The sequence below is a fragment of the Oncorhynchus keta genome, unplaced genomic scaffold, assembly GCF_023373465.1.
Source record: "Oncorhynchus keta strain PuntledgeMale-10-30-2019 unplaced genomic scaffold, Oket_V2 Un_contig_1509_pilon_pilon, whole genome shotgun sequence".
Classification (NCBI taxonomy): Eukaryota; Metazoa; Chordata; class Actinopteri; order Salmoniformes; family Salmonidae; genus Oncorhynchus; species Oncorhynchus keta.
This window is the reverse complement of record NW_026279127.1, coordinates 521,685-538,838: the sequence shown is the minus strand read 5'-3', so window position 1 is coordinate 538,838 and position 17,154 is coordinate 521,685. Positions and strand designations below refer to the sequence as shown.

The 17,154-nt window shown below is 45.8% G+C and overlaps 1 pseudogene; it reads right to left on the bottom strand.

Moving 5' to 3' along the window:
- LOC118382229 (bone morphogenetic protein receptor type-2-like) overlaps positions 1-17,154 on the bottom strand; it is a 130,743-nt pseudogene that overhangs the window by 74,515 nt on the left and 39,074 nt on the right.

The window sequence follows — 17,154 nt, the reverse complement described above, 5'->3', positions numbered from 1 at the left end:
GGCAGCATCATGTTGTGGGGTGGCAGCATCATGTTGTGGGGGTGGCAGCATCATGTTGTGGGGTGGCAGCATCATGTTGTGGAGGTGGCAGCATCATGTTGTGGGGTGGCAGCATCATGTTGTGGGGTGGCAGCATCATGTTGTGGGGGTGGCAGCATCATGTTGTGGGGGTGGCAGCATCATGTTGTGGGGGTGGCAGCATCATGTTGTGGGGGGGGCAGCATCATGTTGTGGGGGTGGCAGCATCATGTTGTGGGGGTGGCAGCATCATGTTGTGGGGGTGGCAGCATCATGTTGTGGGGGTGGCAGCATCATGTTGTGGGGTGGCAGCATCATGTTGTGGGGGTGGCAGCATCATGTTGTGGAGGTGGCAGCATCATGTTGTGGAGGTGGCAGCATCATGTTGTGGGGTGGCAGCATCATGTTGTGGAGGTGGCAGCATCATGTTGTGGTGTGGCAGCATCATGTTGTGGGGGTGGCAGCATCATGTTGTGGGGTGGCAGCATCATGTTGTGGGGTGGCAGCATCATGTTGTGGGGGTGGCAGCATCATGTTGTGGGGGTGGCAGCATCATGTTGTGGAGGTGGCAGCATCATGTTGTGGGGTGGCAGCATCATGTTGTGGGGTGGCAGCATCATGTTGTGGGGTGGCAGCATGATGTTGTGGGGGTGGCAGCATCATGTTGTGGGGGTGGCAGCATCATGTTGCGGGGGTGGCAGCATCATGTTGTGGGGGTGGCAGCATCATGTTGTGGGGGTGGCAGCATCATGTTGTGGGGGTGGCAGCATCATGTTGTGGGGGTGGCAGCATCATGTTGTGGGGTGGCAGCATCATGTTGTGGGGGTGGCAGCATAATGTTGTGGGGGTGGCAGCATCATGTTGTGGGGGTGGCAGCATCATGTTGTGGGGGTGGCAGCATCATGTTGTGGAGGTGGCAGCATCATGTTGTGGAGGTGGCAGCATCATGTTGTGGGGGTGGCAGCATCATGTTGTGGGGGTGGCAGCATCATGTTGTGGAGGTGGCAGCATCATGTTGTGGCGGTGGCAGCATCATGTTGTGGCGGTGGCAGCATCATGTTGTGGCGGTGGCAGCATCATGTTGTGGGGTGGCAGCATCATGTTGTAGGGGTGGCAGCATCATGTTGTGGGGGTGGCAGCATCATGTTGTGGGGGTGGCAGCATCATGTTGTGGAGGTGGCAGCATCATGTTGTGGGGGTGGCAGCATCATGTTGTGGAGGTGGCAGCATCATGTTGTGGGGTGGCAGCATCATGTTGTGGGGGTGGCAGCATCATGTTGTGGGGGTGGCAGCATCATGTTGTGGGGGTGGCAGCATCATGTTGTGGGGGTGGCAGCATCATGTTGTGGGGGTGGCAGCATCATGTTGTGGAAGTGGCAGCATCATGTTGTGGAGGTGGCAGCATCATGTTGTGGAGGTGGCAGCATCATGTTGTGGGGGTGGCAGCATCATGTTGTGGGGGTGGCAGCATCATGTTGTGGGGGTGGCAGCATCATGTTGTGGGGTGGCAGCATCATGTTGTGGGGGGTGGCAGCATCATGTTGTGGAGGTGGCAGCATCATGTTGTGGAGGTGGCAGCATCATGTTGTGGAGGTGGCAGCATCATGTTGTGGGGGTGGCAGCATCATGTTGTGGGGGTGGCAGCATCATGTTGTGGAGGTGGCAGCATCATGTTGTGGGGGGCAGCATCATGTTGTGGGGTGGCAGCATCATGTTGTGGAGGTGGCAGCATCATGTTGTGGGGGCAGCATCATGGCAGCATCATGTTGTGGGGGGTGGCAGCATCATGTTGTGGGAGTAAGCAGCATCATGTTGTGGGGGTGGCAGCATTATGTTGTGGAGGTGGCAGCATCATGTTGTTGGGGTGGCAGCATCATGTTGTGGGGTGGCAGCATCATGTTGTGGAAGGTGGCAGCATCATGTTGTGGGGGTAGCAGCATCATGTTATGGGGTGGCAGCATCATGTTGTGGAGGGCAGCATCATGTTGTGGAGGTGGCAGCATCATGTTGTGGAGGTGGCAGCATCATGTTGTGGGGGTGGCAGCATCATGTTGTGGGGGTGGCAGCATCATGTTGTGGGGGTGGCAGCATCATGTTGTGGGGGTGGCAGCATCATGTTGTGGGGTGGCAGCATCATGTTGTGGGGTGGCAGCATCATGTTGTGGGGGTGGCAGCATCATGTTGTGGAGGTGGCAGCATCATGTTGTGGGGAGGCAGCATCATGTTGTGGGGTGGCAGCATCATGTTGTGGGGTGGCAGCATCATGTTATGGGGTGTGGCAGCATCATGTTATGGGGGTGGCAGCATCATGTTGTGGGGGTGGCAGCATCATGTTATGGGGGTGGCAGCATCATGTTGTGGAGGTGGCAGCATCATGTTGTGGGGGTGGCAGCATCATGTTATGGGGTGGCAGCATCATGTTATGGGGGTGGCAGCATCATGTTATGGGGTGGCAGCATCATGTTGTGGGGTGGCAGCATCATGTTGTGGGGGGTGGCAGCATCATGTTATGGGGGTGGCAGCATCATGTTTATGGGGTGGCAGCATCATGTTATGGGGGTGGCAGCATCATGTTGTGGGGGTGGCAGCATCATGTTGTGGGGGTGGCAGCATCATGTTATGGGGGTGGCAGCATCATGTTGTGGAGGTGGCAGCATCATGTTGTGGGGGTGGCAGCATCATGTTGTGGGGGTGCTTTGTTGCAGGAGGGACTGGTGCACTTCACAAAATAGATGGCATCATGAGGGAGGAAAATTCAGTGGATATATTGAAGCAACATCTCAAGATATCAGTCAGGAAGTTAAAGCTTGGTCGCAAATGGGTCTTCTAAATGGACAATGACCCCAAGCATATTTCCAATGTTGTTGCAAAATGGCTTAAGGACAACAAAGTCAAGGTATTGGAGTGGCCATCACAAAGCCCTGGCCTCAATCCTATAGAAGATTTGTGGGCAGAACTGAAAAAGATTGTGTGAGCAAGGAGACCTACAAACCTGACTCAGTTACACCAGCTCTGTCAGGAGGAATGGGCCAAAATTCGCCCAACTTATTGTGGGAAGCTTGTGGAAGGCTACCTGAAATGTTTGACCCAAGTTAAACCATTTAAAGGCAATACTACCCAATACTAATTGAGTGTATGTAAACTTCTGACCCACTGGGAATGTGATGAAAGAAATAAAGATTAAATAAATAATTCTCTCTACTATTATTCTAACATTTCACATTCTTAAAATAAAGTGGTGATCCTAACGGACCTGAAACTGATCTTGACAAGGAATTTTATTAGCGATTAAATGTCAGGAATGGTGAAGAACTGAGTTTAAATGTATTTGGCTGAGGTGTATATATTTATATATTCTCATTCACCCCAGACTAACACCAGAATAAAACCAGACTAAAACCAGACTAAAACCAGACTAATACCAGACTAAAACCAGACTAAAACCAGACTAAAAGCAGACTAATACCAGACTAAAAGCAGACTAATACCAGACTAATACCAGACTAACGCCAGACTAAAACCAGACTAATACCAGACTAAAACCAGACTAAAACAGACTAAAACCAGACTAATACCAGACTAAAAGCAGACTAATACCAGACTAAAACCAGACTAAAAGCAGACTAAAAGCAGACTAATACCAGACTAAAAGCAGACTAATACCAGACTAAAACCAGACTAAAACCAGACTAAAAGCAGACTAAAACCTCAGAGAGTATGGACTAGTTTAGAAGATCCTCTGCGTGACCTGCAGGTAGAAACGTACTAACGACGACTTCTCTCTGACGTTATACTACTAACGACACTCCCACTGTTGTGTCGCTGTGTTGTGTGTGGGGTTAGGGGTCATCATACTTACATAGCTGTGCAGAGGTGGGGCTGGGCGGGGGGAAGTCCTCGGTGAAGTTGACGTTACACATGTTGGTGCTACAGCAGCAGAACCTATACGTCCCGTTCTGGATCTGAGACGGAGTGGTGGTAACCACGCAACGGTCGTCATGGCACTCCTGCTGGTCCCCGATGTGAGTCCAGCATCCTGGGAGAGGAGAGAGAGAGAGGATGAGGAGACTGGTGTGGACAGGATGAGAGAGAGAATCTGAAACCTAACCCACTGCCGAGCCCCACCACAAATCCATCACCTAAAGAAAGATGAACCTGGAGAAGAGTCCCCTAAGCAAGCTGGTCCTGGAGCTCTGTTCACAAACACAAACACACCCTACAGAGCCCCATGACAACAGCACAATTAGACCCAACCAAATCATGAGAAAACAAAAAGATAATTACTTAACACATTGGAAAGAATTAACCCCAAAAAACAGATCAAACCAGAATGCTATTTGGCCCTAAACAGAGAGTACACAGCGGCAGAATACCTGACCACTGTGACTGACCCAAACTTAAGGAAAGCTTTGACTATGTACAGACTCAGTGAGCATAGCCTTGCTATTGAGAAAGGCTGCCGTAGGCAGAACATGGCTCTCAAGAAGACAGGCTATGTGCCCACTGCCCACAAAATGAGGTGGAAACTGAGCTGCACTTCCTAACCTCCTGCCAAATGTATGACCATATTGGAGACACAAAAATCCCTCAGATTACACAGATCCACAAAGAATTAGAAAACAAACCAAACATTGATCAACTCCCATATGTATTAGGTGACTTACCACAGTGTGACATCACAGCAGCAAGACATGTGACCCGTTGCCGTGAGAAAAGGCCAACCAGTGAAGAACAAACAACCTCGTAAATTAGGGATGCACGATATAGCAGTAAGCATATCGGAATCGGCTGATATTAACTAAAAATGCCAACAAAGGCATCGGCCTGATGTGTAGTTTAACACAGATGTGCTTAACCAATGTTAAAGCTGGCGTGCATACCTACCTGTATAACGTAGGTAGATGAGGTAATGTCAAAGCTGATGTGCATACCTACCTGTATAACGTAGGTAGATGAGGTAATGTCAAAGCTGATGTGCATACCTACCTGTATAACGTAGGTAGATGAGGTAATGTCAAAGCTGATGTGCATACCTGTATAAGGTAGGTAGATGAGGTACATACCTGTATAAGGTAGGTAGATGAGGTACATACCTGTATAAGGTAGGTAGATGAGGTACATACCTGTATAAGGTAGGTAGATGACCTACATACCTGTATAACGTAGGTAGATGACCTACATACCTGTATAACGTAGGTAGATGACCTACATACCTGTATAACGTAGGTAGATGACCTACATACCTGTATAACGTAGGTAGATGAGGTACATACCTGTATAACGTAGGTAGATGAGGTACATGCCTGCATAACGTAGGTAGATGACCTACATACCTGTATAACGTAGGTAGATGACCTACATACCTGTATAACGTAGGTAGATGAGGTACATACCTGTATAAGGTAGGTAGATGAGGTACATACCTGTATAAGGTAGGTAGATGACCTACATACCTGTATAACGTAGGTAGATGACCTACATACCTGTATAACGTAGGTAGATGACCTACATACCTGTATAACGTAGGTAGATGGGGTACATACCTGTATAACGTAGGTAGATGGGTACATGCCTGCATAACGTAGGTAGATGACCTACATACCTGTATAACGTAGGTAGATGACCTACATACCTTATATAACGTAGGTAGATGAGGTACATACCTGCATAACGTAGGTAGATGACCTACATACCTATATAACGTAGGTAGATGACCTACATACCTATATAACGTAGGTAGATGAGGTACATACCTGCATAACGTAGGTAGATGACCTACATACCTATATAACGTAGGTAGATGACCTACATACCTGTATAATACCTGTATATCAATCAAGCTCATTGATACCTGTATATCAATGAGCTTGATGCTATGATAAGCTCCTTTCCTGAGGACGGCTCACCTCTCACAGTTCTGGGCGACTTTAACCTCCCACGTCTACCTTTGACTCATTCCTCTCTGCCTCCTTCTTTCCACTCCTCTCCTCTTTTGACCTCACCCTCTCACCTTCCCCCTACTCACAAGGCAGGCAATACGCTTGACCTCATCTTTACTAGATGCTGTTCTTCCACTAACCTCATTGCAACTCCCTCCAAGTCTCCGACCACTACCTTGTATCCTTTTCCCTCTCGCTCTCATCAACACTTCCCACACTGCCCCTACTCGGATGGTATCGCGCCGTCCCAACCTTCGCTCTCTCTCCCCCGCTACTCTCTCCTCTTCCATCCTATCATCTCTTCCCTCTGCTCAAACTTTCTCCAACCTATCTCCTGATTCTACCTCCTCAACCCTCCTCTCCTCCCTTACTGCATCCCTTTGACTCTCTATGTCCCCTATCCTCCAGGCCGGCTCGGTCCTCCCCTCCCGCTCCGTGGCTCGACGACTCATTGCGAGCTCACAGAACAGGGCTCCGGGCAGCCGAGCGGAAATGGAGGAAAACTCGCCTCCCTGCGGACCTGGCATCCTTTTACTCCCTCCTCTCTACATTTTTTCCTCCTCTGTCTCTGCTGCTAAGCCACTTTCTACCATTCTAAATTCCAAGCATCTGCCTCTAACCCTAGGAAGCTCTTTGCAACCTTCTCCTCCCTCCTGAATCCCCCTCCTCCTCCTCTCTGCAGATGACTTCGTCAGCCATTTTGAAAAGAAGGTCGATTTACATCCGATCCTCGTCTGCTAAGTCCAAACGGCACCGCTGGTTCTGCTCACACTGCCCTACCCTGTGCTCTGACCTCTTTCTCCCTCTCTCTCAGATGAAATCTCGCGTCTTGTGACGGCCGGCCTTAACAACCTGCCCTGACCCTATCCCCTCCTCTCTTCTCCAGACCATTTCCGGAGACCTTCTCCCTTACCTCACCTCGCTCATCAACTCATCCCTGACCGCTGGCTACGTCCCTCCCGTCTTCAAGAGAGCGAGAGTTGCACCCCCTTCTGAAAAAACCTACACTCGATCCCTCCGATGTCAGCAACTACAGACCAGTATCCCTTCTCTCTTTTCTCTCCAAAACTCTTGAGCGTGCCGTCCTTGGCCAGCTCTACCGCTATCTCTCTCAGAATGACCTTCTTGATCCAAATCAGTCAGGTTTCAAGACTAGTCATTCAACTGAGACTGCTCTTCTCTGTATCACGGAGCGCTCCGCACTGCTAAAGCTAACTCTCTCTCCTCTGCTCTCATCCTTCTAGACCTATCGGCTGCCTTCGATACTGTGAACCATCAGATCCTCCTCTCCACCCTCTCCGAGTTGGGCATCTCCGGCGCGGCCACGCTCTAGTTGCGTCCTACCTGACAGGTCGCTCCTACCAGGTGGCGTGGCGAGAATCTGTCTCCTCACCACGCTCTCACCACTGGTGTCCCCCAGGGCTCTGTTCTAGGCCCTCTCTTATTCTCGCTATACACCAAGTCACTTGTCTCTGTCATAACCTCACATGGTCTCTCCTATCATTGCTATGCAGACGACACACAATTAATCTTCTCCTTTCCCCCTTCTGATGACCAGGTGGCGAATCGCATCTCTGCATGTCTGGCAGACATATCAGTGTGGATGACGGATCACCACCTCAAGCTGAACCTCAGCAAGATGGAGCTCCTCTTCCTCCCGGGGAAGGACTGCCCGTTCCATGATCTCGCCATCACGGTTGACAACTCCATTGTGTCCTCCTCCCAGAGCGCTAAGAACCTTGGCGTGATCTGGACAACACCCTGTCGTTCTCAACTAACATCAAGGCGGTGTCCCGTTCCTGTAGGTTCATGCTCTACAACATCCGCAGAGTACGACCCTGCCTCACACAGGAAGCGGCGCAGGTCCTAATCCAGGCACTTGTCATCTCCCGTCTTGATTACTGCAACTCGCTGTTGGCTGGGCTCCCTGCCTGTGCCATTAAACCCCCTACAACTCATCAGAACGCCGCAGCCCGTCTGGTGTTCAACCTTCCCAAGTTCTCTCCGTCACCCGCTCCTCCGCTCTCTCCACTGACTTCCAGTTAAGCTCGCATCCGCTACAAGACCATGGTGCTTGCCTGCGGAGCAGTGAGGGGAACGGCACCTCAGTACCTCAGGCTCTGATCAGGCCCTACACCCAAACAAGGGCACTGCGTTCATCCACCTCTGGCCTGCTTGCCTCCCTACCACTGAGGAAGTACAGTTCCCGCTCAGCCCAGTCAAAACTGTTCGCTGCTCTGGCCCCCAATGGTGGAACAAACTCCCTCACGACGCCAGGACAGCGGAGTCAATCACCACCTTCCGGAGACACCTGAAACCCCACCTCTTCAAGGAATACCTAGGATAGGGTAAGTAAAAGGGTAAGTAATCCTTCTCACCCCCCTAAAAGATTTAGATGCAAGTGGCTGTTCCACTGGATGTCATAAGGTGTATGCACCAATTTGTAAAGTCGCTCTGAGAGCGTCTGCTAAATGACTTAAATGTAATGTAAATGTATAACGTAGGTAGATGAGGTACATACCTGCATAACGTAGGTAGATGACCTACATACCTGCATAACGTAGGTAGATGAGGTACATACCTGTATAACATAGGTAGAGACAGAGAGAGAGCGAGAGAGAGAGAGAGAGAGAGAGAGAGAGAGACAGAGAGAGAGAGAGAGAGACAGAGAGAGAGAGAGAGAGAGAGAGAGAGACAAAGACAGAGAGAGACAGAGACAGAGAGAGAGACAGAGAAGACAGAGAGACAGAGAGAGACAGAGAGAGAGAGAGAGAGAGAGAGACAAAAAGAGAGAGAGACAGAGAGAGAGAGAGAGAGAGAGAGACAGAGAGAGAGAGAGAGAGAGAGACAGAGAGAGAGAGACAGAGAGAGAGACAGAGAGAGAGAGAGAGAGAGAGACAGAGAGAGAGAGAGAGAGAGAGAGAGACAGAGAGAGAGACAGAGAGAGAGAGAGAGAGAGAGAGACAGAGAGAGAGAGCGAGCGAGATCAGGACAGAGGGAGAAACAGTTTTACATGAACACCAGATCCGTCTATGTGTGTAGACGTACCCTGTTTGACCAGGTGTATCTCTCCGTCTCTAGTCTTTTCCCACAGTCCATAGCATCGAGAGCCCTTACTGCAGCGTATAGTAGTATTCTCTCTGGTCATAGGCCAGTCTCCTGCTCCTCTCACTGCTCCTCCCACTGCTCCTCCCACTGCTCCCACACGCTGCTCCTCATACTGCTGCTGCTGGTCGTTGAACGCACACTCACGCTCCTCACTCTGTGCACCTAGGGACAGAGAGAGAGAGAGGGAGAGAGGGGGAAAGGGAGGGAGGGAGGGAGAGAGGGGGAAAGGGAGGATGAGAGAGGGGGGAGAGAGGGGGAAAGGGAGGGAGGGAGGGAGAGAGGGGGAAAGGGAGGATGAGAGAGGGGGGAGAGAGGGGAAACGGGAGGGAGGGAGGGAGAGAGGGGGGAAGGGAGGATGAGAGAGGGGGGAGAGAGGGGGAAAGGGAGGGAGGGAGGGAGGGAGAGAGGGGAAAGGGAGGATGAGAGAGGGGGAGAGAGGGGGAAAGGGAGGATGAGAGAGGGGGAGAGAGGGGGAAAGGGAGGGATGAGAGAGGGGGAGAGAGGGGGAAAGGGAGGATGAGAGAGGGAGAGAGAGGAGAAAGGGAGGGAGGGAGGGAGAGAGGGGGAAAGGGAGGATGAGAGAGGGGGAGAGAGGGGAAAGGGAGGATGAGAGAGGGGGGAGAGGGGGAAAGGGAGGATGAGAGAGGGGGAGAGAGCGAGAAAGGGAGGGGGAGGGAGAGAGGGGGGAAAGGGATGAGAGAGGGGGAGAGAGCGAGAAAGGGAGGGAGGGAGCGAGGGGGGAGGGGGAGGGAGGGGACAGGGAGGGGGACAGGGACAGGGAGGGAGACAGGGAGGGAGACAGGGAGGGAGGGAGGGAGGGAGGGAGGGAGGGAGGGAGGGAGGGAGGGGAGGGAGGGAGGGACAGGAAATAGCGGGATAGAGGGGAAGGGAGAGATATAGAAAAGTTAGTGAAAATCATCTGAGACAGAAAAGCGGATGGAGCATCTCAGTGATTATTATATTATTATGATGGAGGCTATATACAGGGGGTACCGGTACAGAGTCAATGTGGAGGCTATATACAGGGGGTACCGGTACAGAGTCAATGTGGAGGATATATACAGGGGGTACCAGTACAGAGTCAATGTGGAGGCTATATACAGGGGGTACCAGTACAGAGTCAATGTGGAGGCTATATACAGGGGGTACCAGTACAGAGTCAATGTGGAGGCTATATACAGGGGGTACCGGTACAGAGTCAATGTGGAGGCTATATACAGGGGGTACCGGTACAGAGTCAATGTGGAGGCTATATACAGGGGGTACCGGTAGAATTACAGATCAGGCAACATATCTGTCCAGGATTACAGATTAGACAACATATCTGTCCAGAATTACAGATCAGACAACATATCTGTCCAGAATTACAGATCAGACAACATATCTGTCCAGAATTACAGATCAGACAACATATCTGTCCAGAATTACAGATCAGACAACATATCTGTCCAGAATTACAGATCAGACAACATATCTGTCCAGAATTACAGATCAGGCAACATATCTGTCCAGTATTACAGATCAGGTAACATATCTGTCCAGTATTACAGATCAGACAACATATCTGTCCAGTATTACAGATCAGACAACATATCTGTCCAGAATTACAGATCAGACAACATATCTGTCCAGAATTACAGATCAGACAACATATCTGTCCAGTATTACAGATCAGGCAACATATCTGTCCAGTATTACAGATCAGGCAACATATCTGTCCAGTATTACAGATCAGACAACATATCTGTCCAGAATTACAGATCAGACAACATATCTGTCCAGGATTACAGATCAGACAACATATCTGTCCAGAATTACAGATCAGACAACATATCTGTCCAGAATTACAGATCAGGCAACATATCTGTCCAGAATTACAGATCAGACAACATATCTGTCCAGTATTACAGATCAGGTAACATATCTGTCCAGAATTACAGATCAGACAACATATCTGTCCAGGATTACAGATCAGGTAACATATCTGTCCAGAATTACAGATCAGACAACATATCTGTCCAGGATTACAGATCAGACAACATATCTGTCCAGGATTACAGATCAGGTAACATATCTGTCCAGAATTACAGATCAGACAACATATCTGTCCAGAATTACAGATCAGACAACATATCTGTCCAGAATTACAGATCAGACAATATATCTGTCCAGAATTACAGATCAGACAACATATCTGTCCAGAATTACAGATTAGGCAACATATCTGTCCAGAATTACAGATCAGGCAACATATCTGTCCAGAATTACAGATCAGACAACATATCTGCCCAGAATTACAGATTAGACAACATATCTGTCCAGAATTACAGATCAGACAACATATCTGCCCAGAATTACAGATTAGACAACATATCTGTCCAGAATTACAGATCAGACAACATATCTGCCCAGAATTACAGATTAGACAACACATCTGTCCAGTATTACAGATCAGGTAACATATCTGTCCAGAATTACAGATCAGGCAACATATCTGTCCAGAATTACAGATCAGACAAAATATCTGCCCAGAATTACAGATTAGACAACATATCTGTCCAGTATTACAGATCAGGTAACATATCTGTCCAGAATTACAGACTAGACAACATATCTGTCCAGTATTACAGATCAGGTAACATATCTGTCCAGAATTACAGATCAGACAACATATCTGTCCATAATTACAGATCAGACAACATATCTGTCCAGTATTACAGATTAGACAACATATCTGTCCAGAATTACAGATCAGACAACATATCTGTCCAGAATTACAGATCAGACAACATATCAGAATTATATCTGTCAGATCAGACATATATCTGTCCAGAATTACAGATCAGACAACATATCTGTCCAGAATTACAGATCAGACAACATATCTGTCCAGAATTACAGATCAGGCAACATATCTGTCCAGGATTACAGATCAGGTAACATATCTGTCCAGAATTACAGATCAGACAACATACCTGTCCAGAATTACAGATCAGACAACATATCTGTCCAGAATTACAGATCAGACAACATATCTGTCCAGAATTACAGATCAGACAACATATCTGTCCAGAATTACAGATCAGGCAACATATCTGTCCAGGATTACAGATCAGACAACATATCTGTCCAGAATTACAGATCAGACAACATATCTGTCCAGAATTACAGATCAGGTAATATATCTGTCCAGAATTACAGATCAGGCAACATATCTGTCCAGTATTACAGATCAGACAACATATCTGTCCAGAATTACAGATCAGACAACATATCTGTCCAGAATTACAGATCAGACAACATATCTGTCCAGAATTACAGATCAGACAACATATCTGTCCAGAATTACAGATCAGACAACATATCTGTCCAGAATTACAGATCAGGCAACATATCTGTCCAGAATTACAGATCAGACAACATATCTGTCCAGAATTACAGATCAGACAACATATCTGTCCAGAATTACAGATCAGACAACATATCTGTCCAGAATTACAGATCAGACAACATATCTGTCCAGAATTACAGATCAGACAACATATCTGCCCAGAATTACAGATTAGACAACATATCTGTCCAGAATTACAGATTAGACAACATATCTGTCCAGAATTACAGATTAGACAACATATCTGTCCAGTATTACAGATCAGGTAACATATCTGTCCAGAATTACAGATCAGACAACATATCTGTCCATAATTACAGATCAGACAACATATCTGTCCAGTATTACAGATTAGACAACATATCTGTCCAGAATTACAGATCAGACAACATATCTATCCAGGATTACAGATCAGGCAACATATCTGTCCAGAATTACAGATCAGACAACATATCTGTCCAGAATTACAGATCAGACAACATATCTGTCCAGTATTACAGATCAGGTAACATATCTGTCCAGAATTACAGATCAGACAACATATCTGTCCAGAATTACAGATCAGGCAACATATCTGTCCAGGATTACAGATCAGGTAACATATCTTTCCAGGATTACAGATCAGATAACATATCTGTCCAGAATTACAGATCAGACAACATATCTGTCCAGAATTACAGATCAGACAACATATCTGTCCAGAATTACAGATCAGGCAACATATCTGTCCAGAATTACAGATCAGGCAACATATCTGTCCAGTATTACAGATCAGGCAACATATCTGTCCAGTATTACAGATCAGGCAACATATCTGTCCAGAATTACAGATCAGGCAACATATCTGTCCAGAATTACAGATCAGGCAACATATCTGTCCAGAATTACAGATCAGACAACATATCTGTCCAGTATTACAGATCAGACAACATATCTGTCCAGGATTACAGATCAGGTAACATATCTGTCCAGAATTACAGATTAGGCAACATATCTGTCCAGAATTACAGATCAGACAACATATCTGTCCAGGATTACAGATCAGACAACATATCTGTCCAGTATTACAGATCAGGCAACATATCTGTCCAGAATTACAGATCAGGCAACATATCTGTCCAGAATTACAGATCAGACAACATATCTGTCCAGTATTACAGATCAGGCAACATATCTGTCCAGAATTACAGATCAGGCAACATATCTGTCCAGAATTACAGATCAGACAACATATCTGTCCAGAATTACAGATCAGACAACATATCTGTCCAGTATTACAGATTAGACAACATATCTGTCCAGAATTACAGATCAGACAACATATCTGTCCAGGATTACAGATCAGGCAACATATCTGTCCAGGATTACAGATCAGGCAACATATCTGTCCAGTATTACAGATCAGGTAACATATCTGTCCAGAATTACAGATCAGGCAACATATCTGTCCAGAATTACAGATCAGGCAACATATCTGTCCAGTATTACAGATCAGACAACATATCTGTCCAGAATTACAGACCAGACAACATATCTGTCCAGAATTACAGATCAGGCAACATATCTGTCCAGAATTACAGATCAGGCAACATATCTGTCCAGAATTACAGATCAGACAACATATCTGTCCAGAATTACAGATCAGACAACATATCTGTCCAGAATTACAGATCAGACAACATATCTGTCCAGAATTACAGATCAGACAACACATCTGTCCAGTATTACAGATCAGGTAACATATCTGTCCAGAATTACAGATCAGGCAACATATCTGTCCAGAATTACAGATCAGACAACATATCTGTCCAGAATTACAGATTAGACAACATATCTGTCCAGTATTACAGATCAGGTAACATATCTGTCCAGAATTACAGACTAGACAACATATCTGTCCAGTATTACAGATCAGGTAACATATCTGTCCAGAATTACAGATCAGACAACATATCTGTCCATAATTACAGATCAGACAACATATCTGTCCAGTATTACAGATTAGACAACATATCTGTCCAGAATTACAGATCAGACAACATATCTGTCCAGAATTACAGATCAGACAACATATCTGTCCAGAATTACAGATCAGACAACATATCTGTCCAGAATTACAGATCAGACAACATATCTGTCCAGAATTACAGATCAGGCAACATATCTGTCCAGGATTACAGATCAGGTAACATATCTGTCCAGAATTACAGATCAGGCAACATATCTGTCCAGAATTACAGATCAGACAACATATCTGTCCAGAATTACAGATCAGACAACATATCTGTCCAGAATTACAGATCAGACAACATATCTGTCCAGAATTACAGATCAGGCAACATATCTGTCCAGGATTACAGATCAGACAACATATCTGTCCAGAATTACAGATCAGACAACATATCTGTCCAGAATTACAGATCAGGCAACATATCTGTCCAGAATTACAGATCAGGCAACATATCTGTCCAGTATTACAGATCAGACAACATATCTGTCCAGAATTACAGATCAGACAACATATCTGTCCAGAATTACAGATCAGACAATATATCTGTCCAGAATTACAGATCAGACAACATATCTGTCCAGAATTACAGATCAGACAACATATCTGTCCAGAATTACAGATCAGACAACATATCTGTCCAGAATTACAGATCAGACAACATATCTGTCCAGAATTACAGATCAGACAACATATCTGTCCAGAATTACAGATCAGACAACATATCTGTCCAGAATTACAGATCAGACAACATATCTGTCCAGAATTACAGATCAGACAACATATCTGTCCAGAATTACAGATCAGACAACATATCTGTCCAGAATTACAGATCAGACAACATATCTGTCCAGAATTACAGATCTATCTGTCCAGTATTACAGATCAGGTAACATATCTGTCCAGAATTACAGATCAGACAACATATCTGTCCAGAATTACAGATCAGACAACATATCTGTCCAGTATTACAGATTAGACAACATATCTGTCCAGAATTACAGATCAGACAACATATCTGTCCAGGATTACAGATCAGGCAACATATCTGTCCAGAATTACAGATCAGACAACATATCTGTCCAGAATTACAGATCAGACAACATATCTGTCCAGTATTACAGATCAGGTAACATATCTGTCCAGAATTACAGATCAGACAACATATCTGTCCAGAATTACAGATCAGGCAACATATCTGTCCAGGATTACAGATCAGGTAACATATCTTTCCAGGATTACAGATCAGATAACATATCTGTCCAGAATTACAGATCAGACAACATATCTGTCCAGAATTACAGATCAGACAACATATCTGTCCAGAATTACAGATCAGGCAACATATCTGTCCAGAATTACAGATCAGGCAACATATCTGTCCAGTATTACAGATCAGGCAACATATCTGTCCAGTATTACAGATCAGGCAACATATCTGTCCAGAATTACAGATCAGGCAACATATCTGTCCAGAATTACAGATCAGACAACATATCTGTCCAGTATTACAGATCAGACAACATATCTGTCCAGGATTACAGATCAGGTAACATATCTGTCCAGAATTACAGATTAGGCAACATATCTGTCCAGAATTACAGATCAGACAACATATCTGTCCAGGATTACAGATCAGACAACATATCTGTCCAGTATTACAGATCAGGCAACATATCTGTCCAGAATTACAGATCAGGCAACATATCTGTCCAGAATTACAGATCAGACAACATATCTGTCCAGTATTACAGATCAGGCAACATATCTGTCCAGAATTACAGATCAGGCAACATATCTGTCCAGAATTACAGATCAGACAACATATCTGTCCAGAATTACAGATCAGACAACATATCTGTCCAGAATTACAGATCAGACAACATATCTGTCCAGTATTACAGATCAGGTAACATATCTGTCCAGAATTACAGATCAGACAACATATCTGTCCAGAATTACAGATCAGACAACATATCTGTCCAGTATTACAGATTAGACAACATATCTGTCCAGAATTACAGATCAGACAACATATCTGTCCAGGATTACAGATCAGGCAACATATCTGTCCAGGATTACAGATCAGGCAACATATCTGTCCAGTATTACAGATCAGGTAACATATCTGTCCAGAATTACAGATCAGGCAACATATCTGTCCAGAATTACAGATCAGGCAACATATCTGTCCAGTATTACAGATCAGGTAACATATCTGTCCAGAATTACAGATCAGGCAACATATCTGTCCAGAATTACAGATCAGGCAACATATCTGTCCAGTATTACAGATCAGACAACATATCTGTCCAGAATTACAGATCAGACAACATATCTGTCCAGAATTACAGATCAGACAACATATCTGTCCAGAATTACAGATCAGACAACATATCTGTCCAGAATTACAGATCAGACAACATATCTGTCCAGAATTACAGATCAGACAATCTGTCCATATCTGTCCAGAATTACAGATCAGACAACATATCTGTCCAGAATTACAGATCAGACAACATATCTGTCCAGAATTACAGATCAGACAACATATCTGTCCAGTATTACAGATTAGACAACATATCTGTCCAGAATTACAGATCAGACAACATATCTGTCAGGCAACATATCTGTCCAGAATTACAGATCAGACAACATATCTGTCCAGAATTACAGATCAGACAACATAT